Raw genomic sequence first — 18,672 nt, forward strand, 5'->3', positions numbered from 1 at the left:
AACACACTGCCCAGGAACACTGCTCTGTAGACAAGACACGGTAAACACAAGAGAGACGGTACAGCTAATCTCGCGGCCTCCCTGCCCACATACCCAACTTGACCCTGAAAGTGTCAGTGAAGGATTCCCTCTCACGCACTTTGCCTCTGCTACCCCGTGTGTGTGTTTGTGTGTGTGTGTGTGTGTGTTTGTGTGTGTCTCTCAGTCTCTCTCTCTCTCTCTTTCTTCCACTCCCCCATCTTCCCGGTCATCCTGTTTTCTCTGTCTCTCTCTCCGATGGCCCACTCTGTGTGAGCCTGTTGCGGGCAGGGTGTGTGCATGTGTGTCTGTGTGTATCTGTCTGTGAGCAGAGGGGCACGCCGTGTTTCCTCCAGGACCACGCGTCAAGGTATTTCCCCCAAAACAGGACACATATCATTATATGGGTTAGCTGTCATTCAACTAGAGCCAGAGGCGTCAACACATATGCAATGGAGCCAAAGCTCCAGGCCGCCACCTCCACAGATGGCCGCTGCCAACCCAAAGCCGCCGACCCCCGAACCTCCCTCCCAAGTTCGGGCACGGAGGCTCACGCCTGTAATCCTAGCAGTCCGGGAGGCCGAGGCGGGTGGATTGTTCGAGGTCAGGAGTTCGAGACCAGCCTGAGCAAGAGTGAGACCCCGTCTCTACTACTAATAGAAACAAATTATCTGGCCAACTAAAAATATATATACAAAAAAAAAATTAGCCGGGCATGGTGGCTCATGCCTGTAGTCCCAGCTACTCGGGAGGCTGAGGCAGTAGGATCGCTTAAGCCCAGGATTTTGAGGTTGTTGTGACCTAGGTTAACACCAGGACACTCACTCTAGCCCGGGCAACAAAGTGAGACTATGTCTCAAAAAAAAAAAAAGAAAACAAAAGAAAAAAACACCCTCCCAGATACACCAAGCCAGTGCCAGCCAAGAGAAACTCCAATGCTATCCTCTTCGTCCCCGGATGTTGGGCCCGTGTGCCACAGCCGAACTGTGCCTGTCAGGTTTTGTGGCAGTCCGCCTGGACTGGGGCACAGAGAAGCACACACTCCTTGGTGGCGACCTGTCTGCGTTCAGGAGGCGCGCGAAGGGAGGACTCGCCCTGGAGACCTTTTCTCCTTTCTGTACGGCCAAGACCAGGCCCTGCTCCTGAGCAGTCAGGCCTCAGAGGACCAGCACCTCTCTCCTCCCCTGAGAAACCACACCTCCAACCTGTGACCTGGGGAGGGTCCCCTGGGCCCCTCCCACGCTTCCATTCTGCAAGGCCAGGCAGGGCTGAGGGACACCGGCTTGGACAAGCGTCTCTCCTCCCTCGGAAGACCGCTTCTCAAAGTTCTGGGGCGCAGGAAATCACGCCCCAGTGGCCCTGCCTCTGCTTTTCCAGATGTGTTCCTGCAAGGGGACACGTCCTCCAAGCTCTAGCCCCGCCAGTCAAGTTGGACAAGGCCCTATCCTGCACACCCCCCACCGCGGGGCCAAGGGGAGGGGACGCAGAGGGACGCCAGGGTGAAGACGCCAGGGCCCACCACCGTTCGCGGTGCTGCCTGAGCCTGCCCTGCCTGTGCCTTCTGCCGCGGGGCCCTCTTTGCCCAGGCCAGACCCAACGGCTCCATCATTCTGGACATGGACTCTCTTGGCTCCCTCCTGCACTTCAGGAGGCCTAGGAGGGCACCCTCCCTGCCCCGTGGAAACCCAGGGCTCCCTTGTCCCAAGCTTGCCACCGTACCCATCTGTCCACGCCTGACGAAACACCAAAGATCCCAGTACCCCCGGAGCACACTAGTGGGGACCGGGCAAGGTCCCGAGCCACTGATGACCACCGGAGGACGGGCACAGCTTCAAGACAATGGCCGGTCGCCCGGGGCCTGGATACGACAGGGAGGCGGAGCAGGGCTGCACTCTGGGGCAAGTGGCTTGGGCCTGGCTTTGCATCAGTTGAGGCTCCCCTCAACGGCCGGCCTGGGTCCGGGCTTGCCAGGTGCTCTAGGGTCTGACACGGGCATGGACCCGCCCCTCTGCCTTCTTCCCTGGCCGGACACGGAGCATCTCAGCCCTGCCCACCACGGCCGCCATGGCTGCTGAGACCCTGGGCTGGGAGATCAGCCCTTCACAGGGGTGCACCCTGGACAAGGGGCCACCTTTGCCAACCTGCCCCTTGCTCCTAAGGGAAGGGGCACCAGGCGAACGGCCCACAACCCTGGGTCCCGAGTTCTGAGCCCTGAGCCCGGGCTCCCCGGTGCAGGCTCCGCTAGTCCCGCCCAGACATGGCCGCCACCAGCTTCCAGAGCCTGGGCTTCCTGTGCAGGGCCGGCCAGGCGTCTGGCTGTCCACCCCCGCCTGCCTCCTCTCCCTGCTGCTTCTACGGCACGACCCGCCACGGGCCACGCATCCTCCAGGCCTACAGAGAGCTCCGGTCTGTCCTGGATCCCGTCCCCTGTCCCTGTGTACCCAGACCGCATTGCCAAACCACTCCTCCCCTGGAAACCCTAGGCGAGGCTTCGGGGCAGCAGCAAAGAGGTTCCTCTGGATGGCAGTGTTGCCCCACGAATGCCCGCCTGCCCTTCCCCCAGGTCCACTCCCTCCGCCCTCTGCTGAGGAAAAAACTCCAACCGCTGTCCAATCTGGCTCCAACATGGCGGATGCCACCATCTTGCCCATTCTGAGGACGGGCCATCCCACTGCCCCGAGCCTGGCCTCGCTGGGGTCCCCTTCGCCTGCCTTCCCGACCAAAGGGAAAGAAGATTTCTCCTTCAGTCACCCCAGCAATGCACCCGAACCTACCCAACCCCTACCTACGCTTTGACCACTGGGCCCCCTTGAGCCCTCAGGGACAAGATCCACATGGGGCACAGGGTTAGATCCAACCTCAGCCTTTGTTGGCCAGGAAACATTCTGACGTGGGCAATCTCAAAGGTCACTAAAAGGCCAGGTCGACCACCATGTCCAGGGTGACCCGTGTCCCAGAGGTACCTGGCAGGGAGCAAGGAGTCAGGACACACTCTAAGCCCTGGACGGAGGGCTCTTCTCACGCTGGCAGCCCCAGGGCCTACAGGCATGGCTACGTCAGACGGGACCACAGCCGGGTGCCACTCCCAAGACACTGTTCTCCTAATGCCAGCACTAGGTCCATCTCCAGACAGCTCCTACCTGGAGGCTTGCTGTGCAAAACACATAGAGGTGTGCGTGCTTCTGCACGTTCGTGTCCGTTAGGCCGGATATGGACAAGGATGAGGACAAGGCAGAATTGTTTACATTTTCTTGCCGATACATCTGTGTGTGTTCTAATAGATATCTATTATTGTGTCAGCACTGATTAAAAAGAGGAGTACCCCAAACCGATGCAAAAACACCAACTGCCCGGGAAGACTTCTCTGAAGTGGCCATGGGCCATGATTCCCCCTTACCTTTAGCTCTGTATCTGCAGGTGGCCCCGTCCTTCATCCTGGTTCGACACTGTGTTGACTCCAATCCCACTCATCCCCAGGAAGCTGCAAAAAAGGGGGTCACGGAATTGGTAAAGACAATTCTCTAGGGTCAGCTTTCACTTCTACAGAAATTAGAGGGTGAAACCCAACCCTACTGATTTCTTGGCAATTGCATGAAATCATTTCGGCCTGTAGTCAAGAAGCAGCTCTCCCGGAACTATGTATCTTGAAATAGGGGAGACCTTACTCTCGGCTGTCTGTTCAGTGACAACTGCTACCAGTCAATCTTGGGCGTCTATCCTCTCACAACTTCTGTCCTGGTATTTGTTCTCTGTGACTATGGAATTAGACGCCAAAAGATCCAATTGAGACAGTTTCCTCCACCCCATGTTAATGGACTAAGAAACCCTCGAGGGACCGGCAGTTCATCTGCCTAGAAAAGGAACGGGAAGCAGGTATGTCCAGTCTGGCTGCACACAGATCCACCACACTGACTCTCCAGGGAGGACGGCAAATCCTTCTAGGGGGTGCCTGTGTCCCCATGTACAAGGCAGCTGGTTTCAGGGTAGACACAGACACTACTCCACGTACCTGTCAGTCACACATCCTCATCCTGTCACAACTGGGACTTCATGCCCACATCAAGGCCAGATCTCTTTCAAGGAAAAGAAGATGGGGAGAAGGAAAACAAGAACCAAGTGTCCAAAATAAAGAGACATGGTAAATGAATGATCCTGCTGACATCGGGAAGACACTTGGGAGGCCCTGGCATTTGTAACAGGGGAAATGGGAAGGATCTGGCTGGATGTTGAGTCTGCACACACGTGCAAAGGCCGAGGGACGTGTGTTTTGTGAAGGCAGCAACGCGCAAGAGTGCATTCCATATGAGCCTTGTGGGTTCAGAGTGAAGGCTGAAAGCTGACACACTTCCACGTTGTCCTTCATTTCAGCAAGACAAGGGAGGCCAACACACAGGAAAATATTGACAGCTGCGTGTCACTTTAGGGACGGAGGGTAAGAGGGGTAGACGACAAATGGACAAGTTGGTATTGGACATCACACAATGGAGAGGGCTATGTCTTTAACCAGGAGAAATCTCTATCCACAGGGGTATGACCAAGGTTGTCATGGGAGAAAGAAAATGGGAAAAGGGAAAAACGGACACATATTTAAGGCAGAGAGTTTGCATGTGTACGCCCGCATGAATGACTGCATGAATGAGTGTGTGGGGGTGAGTGGACAGCACGGCCGCACATCCATGTAGAGTTTGCCAGGAGGCGCTGCAGAACCAAAGGCCCCGTCTGAGGTCAGCTACCTGCCTAGAACCACCGGGCTCTCCTCCTGAGCCTTGGAAACCCCAAACTGGTCTACTCAGTGGGGAGTGACTACCCGAGTCCCTCTGGCTGACCCAGGGCCACATCCTTCCAGTCTGGTCCCTCCCATGTCCCCTGTCAATTCCTGCTGCTCCCATGGTGGCCTACTACTGTTCCTGCTCTGGACCCATCCTAAGGCAGTTTCCCCCTGGAATGGGCTCGGGTTGGCTCCTTGGGGCGAGTCTTGGCTCCCTGAGGACAGAATACAGGTAACCACTGGAGCGTAACAGGGGAAATCCAGACACTGAGCCCATGTAAGGGTATGAGTCAACATTGCCTTAAGAGCAAGCCTCCTGCCCAACAGGAACCCTGTAATACCCACAGGTGTGACCACAAAACTGGGTACCTCATTATAGTACATTCTGGCTCAAAGCTCATGAGGGGATGACATATCAATGGATAAAGCCATACACCCACACCTTTCCATAAACATTTTCACACATTTATATTCCACACCTAGAGCCTGAGAAAAAGACACACCTATGTACTCAATACTTGAAAAGAATACACTGGACTCTTAGGGCTTAAATCCATTTTGGGCATTCTTTAGTGTTTTTTCACCTAGAAAGGGTGGAGGGAGAGGCCGAGGAGGCCAAACTGTAGGCATTTCTGGGGCAACAGTGCCCCCAAGCGGAATCCTTTTGAGTGCTTCTTCCAGCTAGTCTCTGTGTACAGTGACAGGAGGCCTTCCGGGAGGAGGAAGGTTAGGTTTGGGCAAATCAGGGAATTCTGGGGCTACACCCGAGGACTCCACCGGGGGACTCCAGGTTTACTGAGCAAGAGAAGGAGCCAGGCTAGGCTACCAAAGAGCCCCTGGCTGGTATCCCTGCCAGGATCCGGAGGCCGTGGACTCTAATCCTCGGTGGCCGCCATGTTGGGGAACCTGGAGCTGAAATTAGTATAGGGGCTTCACCACTGGTTCCTTGTTGCTGGTACAGGGGCCACGTTAAAGGACCACGAGGGACAAAGTCCCAGCAGTCAGGGCCACTGGGAAATCAGGACCTCATGGACCCTTTGGAAAACCTAGGCCCGGCTGAGGAAAGAGGAGGGTCCGGCACCTGTAATAGCTTCATGGACCCACCTTCCCTCGATATGGAAGGGTAAAATTGAGAGTGTGGAATAAGTTACAGCGAGTGGCCTGGAAAGAAAAAAAAAAAGAATTTTCTGCATCTCAGCCCTGCCCACCATGGCCTCCATGGCTGCTGAGACCCTGGGCTGGGAGATCAGCCTTCCATGTGGGTGCAACGTGAACAAGGGGCCACCTGGGCCGACCCGCCCCTTGCTCCTAAGGGAACGGGCACCAGGCGATCGGCCAATAGCCTCGGGTACCGAGCTCTGAGCCTGAGCCCCGGCTCCCCAGTGCAGGCTCCGCTAGTCCCGCCCAGACATGGCCGCCACCAGCCTCCGGAGCCGGGGCTTCCTGTGCAGGGCCCGCCAGGTGTCTGGCTGTCCACCCCGGCCTGCCGCCTCTCCCTGCTGCTTCCACGGCCCGACCCGCCACGCACCACCCATCCCCCAGGCCTGCAGAGAGCTCTGGTCTTTCCGGGGTCCCGTCCCCTGTCCGTGCTGCACCCTGACCGCACTCCCAAGCCACTCCTCTCCAGGAAACCCCACGCAAGGCTTCCCGGCAGCGCCAGACAGGTTCCTCTGTATGGCAGTGTTGCCCCACGAACGCCCGCCTGCCCTTCCCCCAGGTCTGCTCCCTCCGCCCTCTGCTGAGGAAAAAACGCCAACTACTGTCCAATCTGCCTCCAACATGGCGGATGTCACCCTCTTGGCCATCTTGAGGAGCAGCCATCCCACTGCCCCGAGCCTGGTCTCGCTGACGTCCCCTTTGCCTGTCTTCCTCAACAGAGCTAAGAGTTCACCAGCGATCCCCCTGGCAATGCACGCCAACCTACCCAATCTCTACCAACACAGTGATTAGCTGGGTCTGCATGAGGGACAAGATCGATTCTGGTCCCAGGGCTGGCTGCAACCGCAGCCACCTTCCTGCGGGACAGCAGACATCCAGACCTGGGCACTCTCAGGGGTCAGACAAGGCCATCTTGACCACGAGGTCGAGGGCGACCAGTGTCCCACGGGCCCGAGAGTCACGAGAAACTGTGAGCCCCTGACGGCCGGCGGGAGCACCGGGCCCCTTCTCACACTGGCAACCCGCGGGGGCTCAGGTGTGCCTAGGTCAGGCAGGCCCAGGCCCAGCTGCCACCCCTAAGACAACCGTTTCCTCACGCCGACCCTAGGTCAACCTCCGCACATCTCCCACCGGGAGGCTGGCCGTGCAAAGCACATACAGGTGTGCGTGCTTCTGCGGGCTCGTGTGTGCTACGCCGGACGAGGACGAGGCGGAAGTGTTTGCGCCTCCTTCCCCCAAAATCGGTGGCCATCCTCGGGCACAAATTACTGTCACCGTGTCGGGGCACATTCCAAAGAGGAATAACCCCCACAAGTGTACATAGAACACACTGCCCAGGAACACTGCTCTGTAGACAAGACGTGGTAAACACAAGGGACACGGTACAATCAATCTCGCGGCCCACATCCGCAACTTGACCTTGAAAGGCTCAGTGAAGGATTCCCTCTCATTCACTTTGCCTCTCCCTACCCCGTGTGTGTGTGTGTGTGTGTGTGTGTGTGTGTGTGTGTGTGTGTGTGTGTGTGTGTGTGTGTGTGTGTGTGTCTCTTTCTCTCTCTCTCCCACCCCCCCATCTTCCCTGTCATCCTGTTTTCTCTGTCTCTCTCTCCAATGGCCCACTCTGTGTGAGGCTCTTGCGGGCAGGGTGTGTGCGTGTGTCTGTGTGTATCTGTCTGTGTGCGGAGGAGCACCTCTGGTTTCCTCCGGGACCACCAGTCTAGGTATTGCCCCCAAAACAGGACACATGTCAATATATGCGTTAGGTGTCATTCAACTAGACCGAGAGGCGTCAACACCTATGCAATGGAGCCAAAGCCCCAGCCCGCCACCTCCACAGATGGCCGCTGTACCTCCACCTCTGCCGATTCCCGAAAATCCCCTCCCAGATCTCCCAAGCCACGGCCAGCCAAGAGAAACTCTAATGCTCTCGTCTTCGTCCCCAGATGTTGGGCCCGTGCGCCACAGCCAAACTGTGCTGTCAGGTTTCCCGGCAGTCCGCCTGGACTCGGACACAGAGAAGCCACATTCCTTGGTGGCGACCTGTCTGCGTTCAGGAGGCGCGGGAAGGGAGGACTCACCCTGGGGACCTTTTCTCCTTTCTGTACGGCCAAGACCAGGCCCTGCTCCTGAGCAGTCAGGCCTCAGAGGCCCAGCACCTCACTCCTGCCTTGAGAAACCACACCTCCCACCTGTGACCTGGGGAGGGTCCCCTGGGCCCCTCCCACACTTCTACTCTGCAAGGCAAGGCGGGGCTGAGGGACACCGGCTTGGACAAGCGCCTCTCTTCCCTAGTAAGACCGCTTCTCAAAGTTCTGGGGCGCAGGAAAACACGCCCCAGTGGCCCTGCCTCTGCCTTTCCAGACGGGTTCCTGCAACAGGACTCGTCCTCTAAGCTCCAGCCCCACCAATCAACTTGGACACGGCCATATCCTGCCCCCCAGGGCCCAAGGGAGGGAACGAAAGGGATGCCAGGGTGAAGGCACCAGGGCCCACCACCGTTCGCGGTGCTGCCTGAGCCTGCCCTGCCTGTGCCTTCTGCCGCGGGGTCCGCTCTGTCCGGGCCATACCCAACGGCTCCATCGTTCTGAACATGGACGCTCTTGGGTCCCTCCTGCACTTCACCAGGCCTAGCGGGGCATCCTTCCTGCCCCGTGGAAACCCAGAGCCTCCCTTGTCCCAAGCTTTGCGGCGTAGCCATCTGTCCACTCCTGATGACACACCAAAGACCCAAGTACCCCCAGAGCACCGTAGTGGGGACGGTGCAAGGACCCGAGCCACGGATGAGCACCAGCAGACGGGCACAGCTCCAAGACAATGGCCGGGGGCAGGAGACCAGGACACGACAGGGAGGGGGAGCAGGACTGCACTCTAGGGCAAGTGGCTTGGGCCTGGCTTTGCATCAGTTGAGGCTCCCCTGAACGGCCGGCCTGGGTCCGGGATTGCCAGGTGCTATAGGGCCTGGCACGGGCCCAGGCCCGCCCCTCTGCCTTCTTCCCTGGCCGGACACGGAGCATCTCAGCCTTGCCCACGGCGGCCACCATGGATCCTGAGACCCTGGGCTCGGAGATCAGCCCTTCACAGAGGTGCACCGTGGACAAGGGGCCACCTGGGCCGACCTGCCTCTTGCTCCTAAGGGAAGGGGCACCAGGCGAACTGCCCAGAGCCCCAGGTCCCGAGCTCTGAGCCCTGAGCCCGGGCTCCCCGGTGCAGGCTCCGCTAGTCCCGCGCACACATGGCTGCCACCAGCTTCCGGAGCCGGGGCTTCCTGTGCAGGGCCCGCCAGGCGTCTGGGTGTCCACCCTGTCCTGCCGCCTCTCCCTGAGGCTTCCACGGCCCGACCCGCCACGGGATATGCATCCCCCAGGCCTCAGAGAGCTCTGGTCTGTCCGGGGTACCGTCCCCTGTCCCTGCTGCACCCCGACTGCATCCCAAGACACTCCTCCCCAGGAAACTCCAGGCAAGGCACGTGGCAGTGAAAAACAGGTTCCTCTGGATGGCAGTGTTGCTGCACGAATGCCCGCCTGCCCTTCCCCCAGGTCCACTCCCTCCGCCCTCTGCTGAGGAAAAAACGCCAACCGCTGTCCAATCTGGCTCCAACATGGCGGATGCCACCCTCTTGCCCATTCTGAGGAGGTGCCATCCCACTGCCCAGAACGTGGCCTCGCTGGGGTCCCCTTCGCCTGCCTTCCCGACCAAAGGGGAAGAAGAGTTCTCCTTCTGTCCCCCCAGCAATGCACCCGAACCTACCCAAGCCCTACCTACGCTTTGACCACTGGGTCCCATTGAGCCCTCAGGGACTAGATCCACATGTGACACAGGGTTAGATCCAACCTCAGCCTTTGTCAGCCAGGAAACATTCTGACGTGGGCACTCTGACAGGTCACTGAAAGGCCAGGTCGACCACCATGTGGAGGGGGACCAGTGTCCCAAAGGTACCTGGCAGGGAGCAAGCTGTCAGGACACACTCTAAGCCCTGGATGGAGGGCTCTTCTCACGCTGGCAGCCGCGGGGCCTACAGGCATGGCTACGTCAGACGGGACAACAGCCGGGTGCCACTACCAAGACACTGTTCTCCTCATGCCAGCCCTAGGTCCATCTCCAGACAGGTCCTACCTGGAGGCTTGCTGTGCAAAACACATAGAGGTGTGCGTGCTTCTGCACGTTCGTGTCCGTTACGCCGGATATGGACAAGGACGAGGACAAGGCAGAATTGTTTACGTTTTCTTGCCGATACATGGGGGTGTGTTCTAATAGATATCTATTACTGTGTCAGCACTGATTAAAAAGAGGAGTACACCAAACCCCTGCAAAAATGCCCACTGCCCGGGAAGACTTTTCTGAAGTGGCCATGGGCCATGTTTCCCCCTTACCTTTAGCTCTGTATCTGCAGGTGGGCCCGTCCTTCATCCTGGTTCGACACTGTGTTGACTCCAATCCCACTCATGCCCAGGAAGCTGCAAAAAAGGGAGTCATGGAATTGGTAAAAACAATTTTCTAGGGTCAGCTTAGACTTGTACAGAAATTAGAGGGTGACAACCAACCCTCCTGATTTCTTGGCAATTGCATGAAATCATTTTGGCCTGTAGTCAAGAAGCAGCTCTCCCGGAACTATGTATCCTGAAATAGGGGAGACCTTACTGTCTGCTTTCTGTTCAGTGACAACTGCAACCAGCCAACCTTGGGCATCTATCCTCTCACCACTGTCGTCCTGGTATTTGTTCTGTGTGACTATGGAATTAGACGGCAAAAGATCCAATTGAGGCAGTTTCCTCCACCCCATGTTAATGGACTAAGAGACCGTTGAGGGACCGACAGCTCATCCGGCTAGAAAAGGTATGGGAAGCAGGTATGTCCAGTCTGACTGCACACAGATCCACCACGTTGACTCTCCAGGGAGGAGGGCAAATCCTTCTTGGGGGTGGCTGCGTCCCCATGTACAAGGCAGCTGGTTTCAGGGCAGACACAGACACTATTCCATGCACCTGTCAGTCACACATCCTCACCCTGTCAGAACTGGGACTTCATGCCCACATCAAGGCCAGATCTCTTTGAAAGAAAAGAAGATGGGAAGAAGGAAAACAAGACTAAGTGTCCAAAATGAAGAGACCCGGTAAACTAATGATCCTGCTGCTATCGGGAAGACACTTCGGAGGCTCTGGCAGTTGTAACAGGGGAAATACAAAGGATCTCACTGGATGGTGAGTCTGCACACAGGTGCAAAGGCCGAGGGACGAGTGTTTTGAGAAGGCGGCAACGCGCAAGAGTGCATTCCATATGAGCCTTGTGGGTTCAGAGTGAAGGCAGAAAGCTGACACACTTCCACGTTCTCCTTCATTTGCTCAAGCCACCGCAGGCCAAACACAGGAAAAAATTGACAGCTACCTGTCACTTTAGGGATGGAGGGTAAGAGGAGTAGACGACAAAAGGACAAGTTGGTATTGGCATCACACAATGGAGAGGGCTATGTCCTTAACCGGGAGAAATCTCTATGCACGGGTGTATGACCAAGGTTGTCATGGGAGAAAGAAAATCGGAAAGGAAAAGGAAAAAACCTACACGTATTTAAGGCAGACAGTTTGCGTGTGTACACCCGCACGAATGACTGCATGAATGAGTGTGTGGGGGTGAGTGGACAGCACGGCCGCACTTCCATGTAGACTTTGCCAGGAGGCGCTGCAGAACCACAGGCCCTGACCAAGGTCACCTACCTGCCTGGAACCACGGGGCTCTCCTCCTGAGCCTTGGAAACCCCAAACTGGTCTACTCAGTGGGGAGTGACTACCCGAGTCCCTGTGGCTGACCCAGGGCCACATCCTTCCAGTCTGGTCCCACCCGTGGCCCCTGTCAATTCCGGCTGCTCCCATGGTGGCCTACTACTGCTCCTGCTCTGGACAGATCCCAAGGCAGTTTGCCCCTGAAATGGGCTTGCCTTGGCGCCTTGGGGCAGTCCTGCCTCCCTGAGGACAGAACACAGGTAAGGACTGCAGCATAACAGGGGAAATCCAGACACTCTGCCCTTGTCAGGGTATGAGTCAATATTGCCTTATGAGCAAGCCTCCTGCTCAAGAGGAACCCTGTAATACCCACAGGTGTGACCAGAAAACTGGGTACCTCATTATAGTACATTCTGGCTCCAAGCTCATGAGGGGATGACATATCGATGGATAAAGCCAAACACCCACACCTTTCGATAAATATTTTCACACATTTATATTCCACACAGAGCCTAAAAAAAAGACACACCTATTTGCTCAACAACAACTGAAAAGAATACACTGGGACCCTTAGGGCTTACAACCATTTTCGGCATTCTTTGGTGTTTTTTCACCTAGAAAGGGTGGAGGGAGAGGCCGAGGAGGCCAAACTGTAGGCATTTCTGGAGCAACAGTGCCCCCAAGCGGAATCCTTTTGAGTGCTTCTTCCAGCTAGTCTCTGTGTACAGTGACGCGAGGCCTCCGAGAGGAGGAAGGGTAGGTTTGGGCAAATCAGGGAATTCTGGGGCTGCACCCGAGGACTCCGCCGGGTGACTCCAGGTTTACTGAGCAAGAGAAGGAGCCAGGCTCGGCTACCAACGAGCCCCTGGCTGCTAGGCCTGCCAGGCTCGGGAGGCCGTGGAGTCCAGTCCTCGGTGGCCGCCATGTTGGGGAACCTGGAGCTGATATTAGTATACGGGCCTTCACCACTGGGTCCTTGCTGCTGGCACAGGGGCCACGTTAAAGGACCACGAGGGACAGAGTTCCGGCAGTCAGGGCCACTGGGAATCAGGACCTAATGGACCCTTTGGAAAACCTAGGCCCGGCTGAGGAAAGAGGAGGGGCCGGCACTTGTAATAGCGTCGTGGACCCACCTTCCCTAGATATGGAAGGGTAAAATTGAGAGTGGGGAATAAGTTACAGGGAGTGGCCTGGAAAGAAAAAAAAAAAAGAATTTTCTGTATCTTTATAACTTCCCCACCCTTTTTGGGAGATGTGGCCTGGCAGGTTCAGCCTTTTGTTAAGAGAAATAACTGCTGGCCAGGTGGTGGTGGAGGTGACAGAGGTCCCAGGTGGGCCCAAGGCAAGTACCCAGGCTTTGTCTTTAGCACAGATGGGAGCATTAGCATAGTTGAGTACAGTAATTGCCTGAAGCTGAGAAAAGGATCCCATTTTTTTTTTTTTTAGCCTATCCCAGGGGTTGAAATGTTTAGGTTATGTATATTTATTGCCTTTGTGCCACGCAAATCAGAGCTTTAGGCGGGTGCATACCCCAGACAGTGCCCACCCGCACCCATTAGGTGTGAATGGAAACCATCCATTAAAAGCTCTGTGTTTCTGCTTATGTTTAGGAAGATGTGCATTTTGATATGATAGTCTCTTTTTCGTCCCCTTGCTGCCCAAGGAAGTGAATCTCTTTCCCCATGCCTGAAGGACTTGTCCTCGTTCTTCTGATTCCACCTCCTGGACGAGGGCTGAGTTTCCGGTATCACAGCCACAGTGTCAGGGGCAGTCTCTTGCAGACAGGATTAAGTTCCTGATTACTGGGTACTAAAACAAAGCAAGGAAAGGTAACACACGTGCACGGCAGTTCAATCTTCATGATTTCCTATCGCTCCTGTCAAAGAAAGTCTGGGTCACAGACCACACACCCTGCCATGCTGTGCGTGTTCTCCTGTCCTACAGAGCCTGGCGGCCCCCACTGGGGATCCACAGGCTAAGGCGGCCCTTATCCTCTGTAGCTGGGTGACCTGGTCTGCACTGGTCACGCACTATAGTTGGGGAACATTCCAGAGATGCCCTGATCCTTCCCCTCCACTTCTATGAGCCAGTTTATCTCCTCGTGAAAGCCACATGCCTACACACATATGGGGGTCTACGTTCCGCGGGCCCGGCTGTCCCAGAGCGTTGGTCCGGGCCAATGGAGCACACAGAGACCGCCACACTCACAGCTTTGGGAGGGGGCGCGAGCAGATCCTGTAGGTTGACATCCTGACCGGTGGATTAGTGGAAAGAGAGGTCAGTTGACGGGAGGCTCTGCACACACGAGTCTGCGGAGCAGGACTTCAGGAATGTCAAGAGCGTGAATTCCGGGGCCAAATGAACGGTCTTTAGAAACCATCAAGTAGGTGTGAAAGAAAAGAAGTGCCGTGCTGGGCCTTGAGGCTTCCTACGATGACCTTGCCTAGCACTGAACAGGCAGCAGAGCTGCAGGCAGGTGGGAACTGGCAAACGGGACGACCCCCAGCAGCGGTCGTCCAGTAGCAGGACATAGGGAGTAAAGGTCTGGGGGAAAGTCCTGTGTGCCCAGCACTATTCACATCGTTTCTGGCCTTGGCAGGGCTGGCGGATGGGGTGAATCCGGGAAACTCGAGGAGGAAGGGGGCTGGGACGAAGTAGCACGGGGAAAAAAGGAGGGGAGACCATCACTGAACCCAACAGTGGTGACATTTACACAGGGTCACACAACCTTATTGCTTGCAAGTACCTGGGCAAGCAAAGGGGTGACACCAGGACAGGTAGAAAAAAAACAGGAATCAAGGAATATTTGGGGGCATTGCCTTAAGGCTCCTAGGAATTTTAGGCAACCCAGCCTAGCAAGGAGAAGTCTGCAGAGGCTCAGACCATTGCTCCCTTGGCAATGAGTCTTGGAACACCAAGACTAGCCCTCTGCAAGAATACACTCCCTGACACCTTGCAGTCAGTAGGGCAACAGGCAAAGAAGCAGAAGGGAACATTCCCACACCCCCATTCTGTGGCACCCCAGTGCAGGCTTCCCCTAGTCCCGCCCTGACATGGCAGCCACCAGGCACTGGTGCCGGGGCTGCTTGTATGAGATGCCCCAGTCATTTGGCTGTCCACCTAGGCCTGCAGCCTGTCCCTGGTGCTTGAGGGTTAATCCCCCACGTGCCAGGCTTCCCCCAGGCCTCCAGAGAGCTCTGGTCTGTCCGGGGTCCCGTCCCCTGTCCCTGCTGGACCCTGAACACATTCCCAAGCCACTTCTCGCCAGGACACCCCAGGCAAGGCTCCACGGGAGCGCCAGACAAGTTCCTCTGGATGGCAGTGTTCCACGACTAATGCCCGCCTGTCCTTCCCCCCAGGTCCACTCCCCCACCCTCTGCTGAGGACAAAACGCCAACCGCTGTCCCATCTGGCTCCACTATGGCGGATGCCACCCTCTTGCCCATTTAGAGGAGGAGCCATCCCACTGCCCTCAGCCTGGCCTCACTGGGGTCCCCTTCACCTGTCTTCCTGAACAAACGTGAAGAGTTCATCTGCGATCCCCCTAGCAATGCACCCGAACCTACCCAATCCCTACCTACACTTTGACCACTGGGGCCTCTTGAGCCCTCAGGGACAAGTTCCAGACTGACCACGGTTGGATCCCACCCCACTCCCTGCCAGCCAGCAAAAATTCTCAATTGTGCACTGTCATAGGTCACTCAAAGGCCATCGCGACCAACGGGTCGAGGGTGACCGGTGTCCCAAAGCCTGTGCAAGGGAGCAAAGAATCAAAAGAAACCGTGACTCCCTGACAGCGGGCATGAGCAGCGGGCCCTTCTCACTCTGGCACCCACGGTCGTTCAGGCATGGGTAGGTCAGACAGGAGCAGAGCCAGGTGCCACCGCTGAGACACTTGTTCTCCTTGCGCATAGTCCAGGTCTGTGTCGGGACAGCTCCCACCAGGAGGCTTCCAGTCAATACACATAAGAGGTGTGTGTGCTTCTGCGGACTCATGTGTGTTATGCGAAACAATTAAGGCAGAATGTTTGCGACTTCTTTCTTGGGAGTGTATATTCTCACGGACTACTTGTCATTCGCTTGTCTAGTCTGATTAGAAAAGAGAACACCCACAATACGTGTTCAAAAATCACACTGCCCAGGAACACGACTCTGTAAATTAGACACAGTAAATAGAAGGAACAGTGTACAGCCCTAAATAGAAGGAACAGTGTACAGCCCAGCTGCAGCTTCTGTGCCCATCACCCCTCCTTGCTCCCAAACAATGTGTGTGGTATGCGCCATAGCAACCTGTTTTCTCCAGTCTCTCTGTTTCCCTCTCTTCACCCCCATCTGCTCACTCCCTCTCCCTGTCATCCTTTCTCTCTCTCTCTCTCTCTCTGTTCCATGCCCCACTCTCACTGCCCGTGTGTGTGCACACGGGTGCAACTGTGCACCTTCTGTTTTCTCCAGGACCACACCTAAAGGTACTGCCCCCAAATCAGGACAGACGCAATCGAATGTGTTAGAAATCATCCCAGCACACAGGGAGGGTCCAGGACAGAGGCAAAAGAGCCCAAGCCCCCATGCCACCACCTCCACAGACGGATACTTCTGCCTCAGCCAACAAAGCCACCCCGAAAACCCCATCCTTGATGGCCAAAGCCAAGGCGGGGTAAGTGACAGTTGGAGGTTATCCCCTTCGTCCTGGGAACGTTGCACACACACACCAGCCAAACTGTGTTTTGGTGGAAGTGTCTTCACAGTCAAGGTGCACACAAGCATGCAAGGGTACACATGTCCACCTCAGGGTATCCCTGGATTCTGGTGGCAGGGAGGGACATCTCCCCTTTAGGACCTTCGCAACCTTTTGGACTCCAAGGAAGACACCCTTCTCCCAAAAACTCAGGCCTTGGAGGCCGAAACACCTCACTCTGCCTGGGTTCGCCCCTCCCTTGAGAAAGACATCCCACCTGTGACCCCAGGAGGGTCTCCTGGGTCCCTTCCCACTCTTGAATTCTACAAAGTGGGGTTGAGCAAAGCCTGCTTGGAAAAGCACCTCTCTTCCATGGAAAACTGGTTCTTCAAGTTCTAGGAAGGAGAAGAAAACACAGGAAAATGCCGAGGGCCTCTGCCTTTCTACATGGGTTCTCGAGAAGGGACATGTACTCCAACCTCTATCCCCGGAATCCAAGTCTGACCCAGCCTCATGCTCCCCATGGGGCCATGTAAGGATATGGAGCTGAATGTCAGGGTGAAGGCGCCAGGACCCCCACCGTTTGCTGTGCTGCCTGAGCCTGCCCTGCCTGTGGCTCCTGCCATGCAGCAGTCTCTGCCCGGGCCAGACCCAAGGCCTCCGTCCTTCTGGACGCTCTGGGCTCCCTGCACTTCAGCAGGCCTAGCGGGGCACCCTTCCTGCCCCGTGGAAACCCAGGGCTCCCTTGTCCCAAGCTTGCCACCGTATCCATCTGTCCACTCCTGATGACCCCCACAGATCAAAGACTCAAGTACCCCCCGGAGCACACTAGCGGGGACCGTGCAAGGCCCCGAGCCGCGGATGACCACCGGGGGACGGGCACAGTTCCAAGATAACGGCCAGTGGGCAGCGACGTGGACACCACAGGGACGGGGAGCAGGGCTGCACTCTAGGGCAAGTGGCTTGGGTCTGGCTTTGCATCAGCTGAGGCTCCCCTCAACGGCCGGCCTGGGTCCGGGTTTGCCGGGTGCTCTAGGGCCTGGCATGGGCCCGGGCCCAACCCTCTGCCTTCTTCCCTGGCCGGACACGGAGCATCTCAGCCCTGCCCACCACGGCCGCCATGGCTGCTGAGACCCTGGGCTCCGAGATCAGCCCTTCACAGGGCTGAACCCTGGACAAGGGGCCACCTGGGCCGTCCTGCCTGTTCGTCCTAAGGGAAGGGGCACCAGACGAACTGCCCACAGCCCGGGGTCCCGAGCTCTGAGCCCTGAGCCCGGGCTCCCCGGTGCAGGCTCCGCTAGTCCCGCCCAGACATGGCCGCCACCAGGCTCCAGAGCCAGAGCTTCCTGTGCAGGGCCCGCCAGGCGTCTGGCTGTCCACCCTGGCCTGCCGCCTCTCCCTGCTGCTTCCACGGCCCGACCCGCCACGGGCCACGCATCCCCCAGGCCTGCAGAGAGCTCCGGTCTGTCCGGGGTTCCGTCCCCTGTCCCTGCTGGACCCGGACCGCACTCCCAAGCCACTCCTCCCCAGGAAACGCCAGGCGAGGCTTCGCGGGAGCACCAAACAACTTCCTCTGGATGGCAGTGTTGCCCCACGAATGCCCGCCTGCCCTTCCCCCAGGTCCACTCCCTCCGCCCTCTGCTGAGGAAAAAACGCCAACCGCTGTCCAATCTGGCTCCAACATGGCGGATGCCACCCTCTTGGCCATCTTGAGGAGGAGCCATCCCACTTTCAGAGCTCAGGTTGTTGTGCCCTGAGCCTGGCCTCACTATGGTCATCTTATCTTCTCTTCTTTACCCAAATGGAAGTTTGTGTGCATGCCCCAGCCCCCACCATCAATGTACTGGAACCTACCTAATCTCTAAATAGATCTTTAGCCCTGTAGGGTTTTTGAGCCCTCAGAGACAAGATCCAGACTGGTCTCATGGTTAGATCTCACTCTACCTCCTGACAGCCAGTAAACATTCTGATTTGGTCACTCTCACATAACTTAAAAGCCAGCTTGACTACCAGGTTGAGTGCAACCAGTGTCCCACAGCCCCCTGGATGTAAGTGAAGAGTCAGGAGAAACTGAGACCTCTAGACAGCAGGCCTGAGCACTGAGTGAGCATTGGGCCCTCCTCAGTGTGGCAGCCTGTAGGGGTTTAGGCATGGCTAGGTCAGATAGGACCGTAGCCAGGTACCACCCCTAAGACACCTGTTTTCCTTGGACCAGGCATAGGTCCATCTCTGGACAGCTCCCACCAGGAGGCTTGCTGTGCAAAATACAGAGTGTGCCTGCTTCTGCAGACTCGTCATGGTTATGCCACACAAGGACAAGGTAGAAGTGTTTGTAGCTT

The 18,672-nt window shown here is 56.8% G+C and overlaps 1 long non-coding RNA gene across 2 annotated transcripts in view; it reads right to left on the minus strand.

Moving 5' to 3' along the window:
• LOC123628541 overlaps window positions 1–18,672 on the minus strand; it is a 71,219-nt gene that overhangs the window by 47,503 nt on the left and 5,044 nt on the right. The window contains exons 2-3 of one of the 2 annotated variants that reach the window (XR_006731691.1): window positions 10,315–10,398; window positions 3,416–3,499 (exon numbers count right to left, since the gene is read on the minus strand). This is a non-coding gene — a long non-coding RNA (uncharacterized LOC123628541). The remainder of the gene's footprint in view (window positions 1–3,415; window positions 3,500–10,314; window positions 10,399–18,672) is intronic. The other variant, XR_006731692.1, reaches the window with a different exon arrangement.

This window comes from Lemur catta, chromosome X, assembly GCF_020740605.2.
Source record: "Lemur catta isolate mLemCat1 chromosome X, mLemCat1.pri, whole genome shotgun sequence".
Taxonomy (NCBI): Eukaryota; Metazoa; Chordata; class Mammalia; order Primates; family Lemuridae; genus Lemur; species Lemur catta.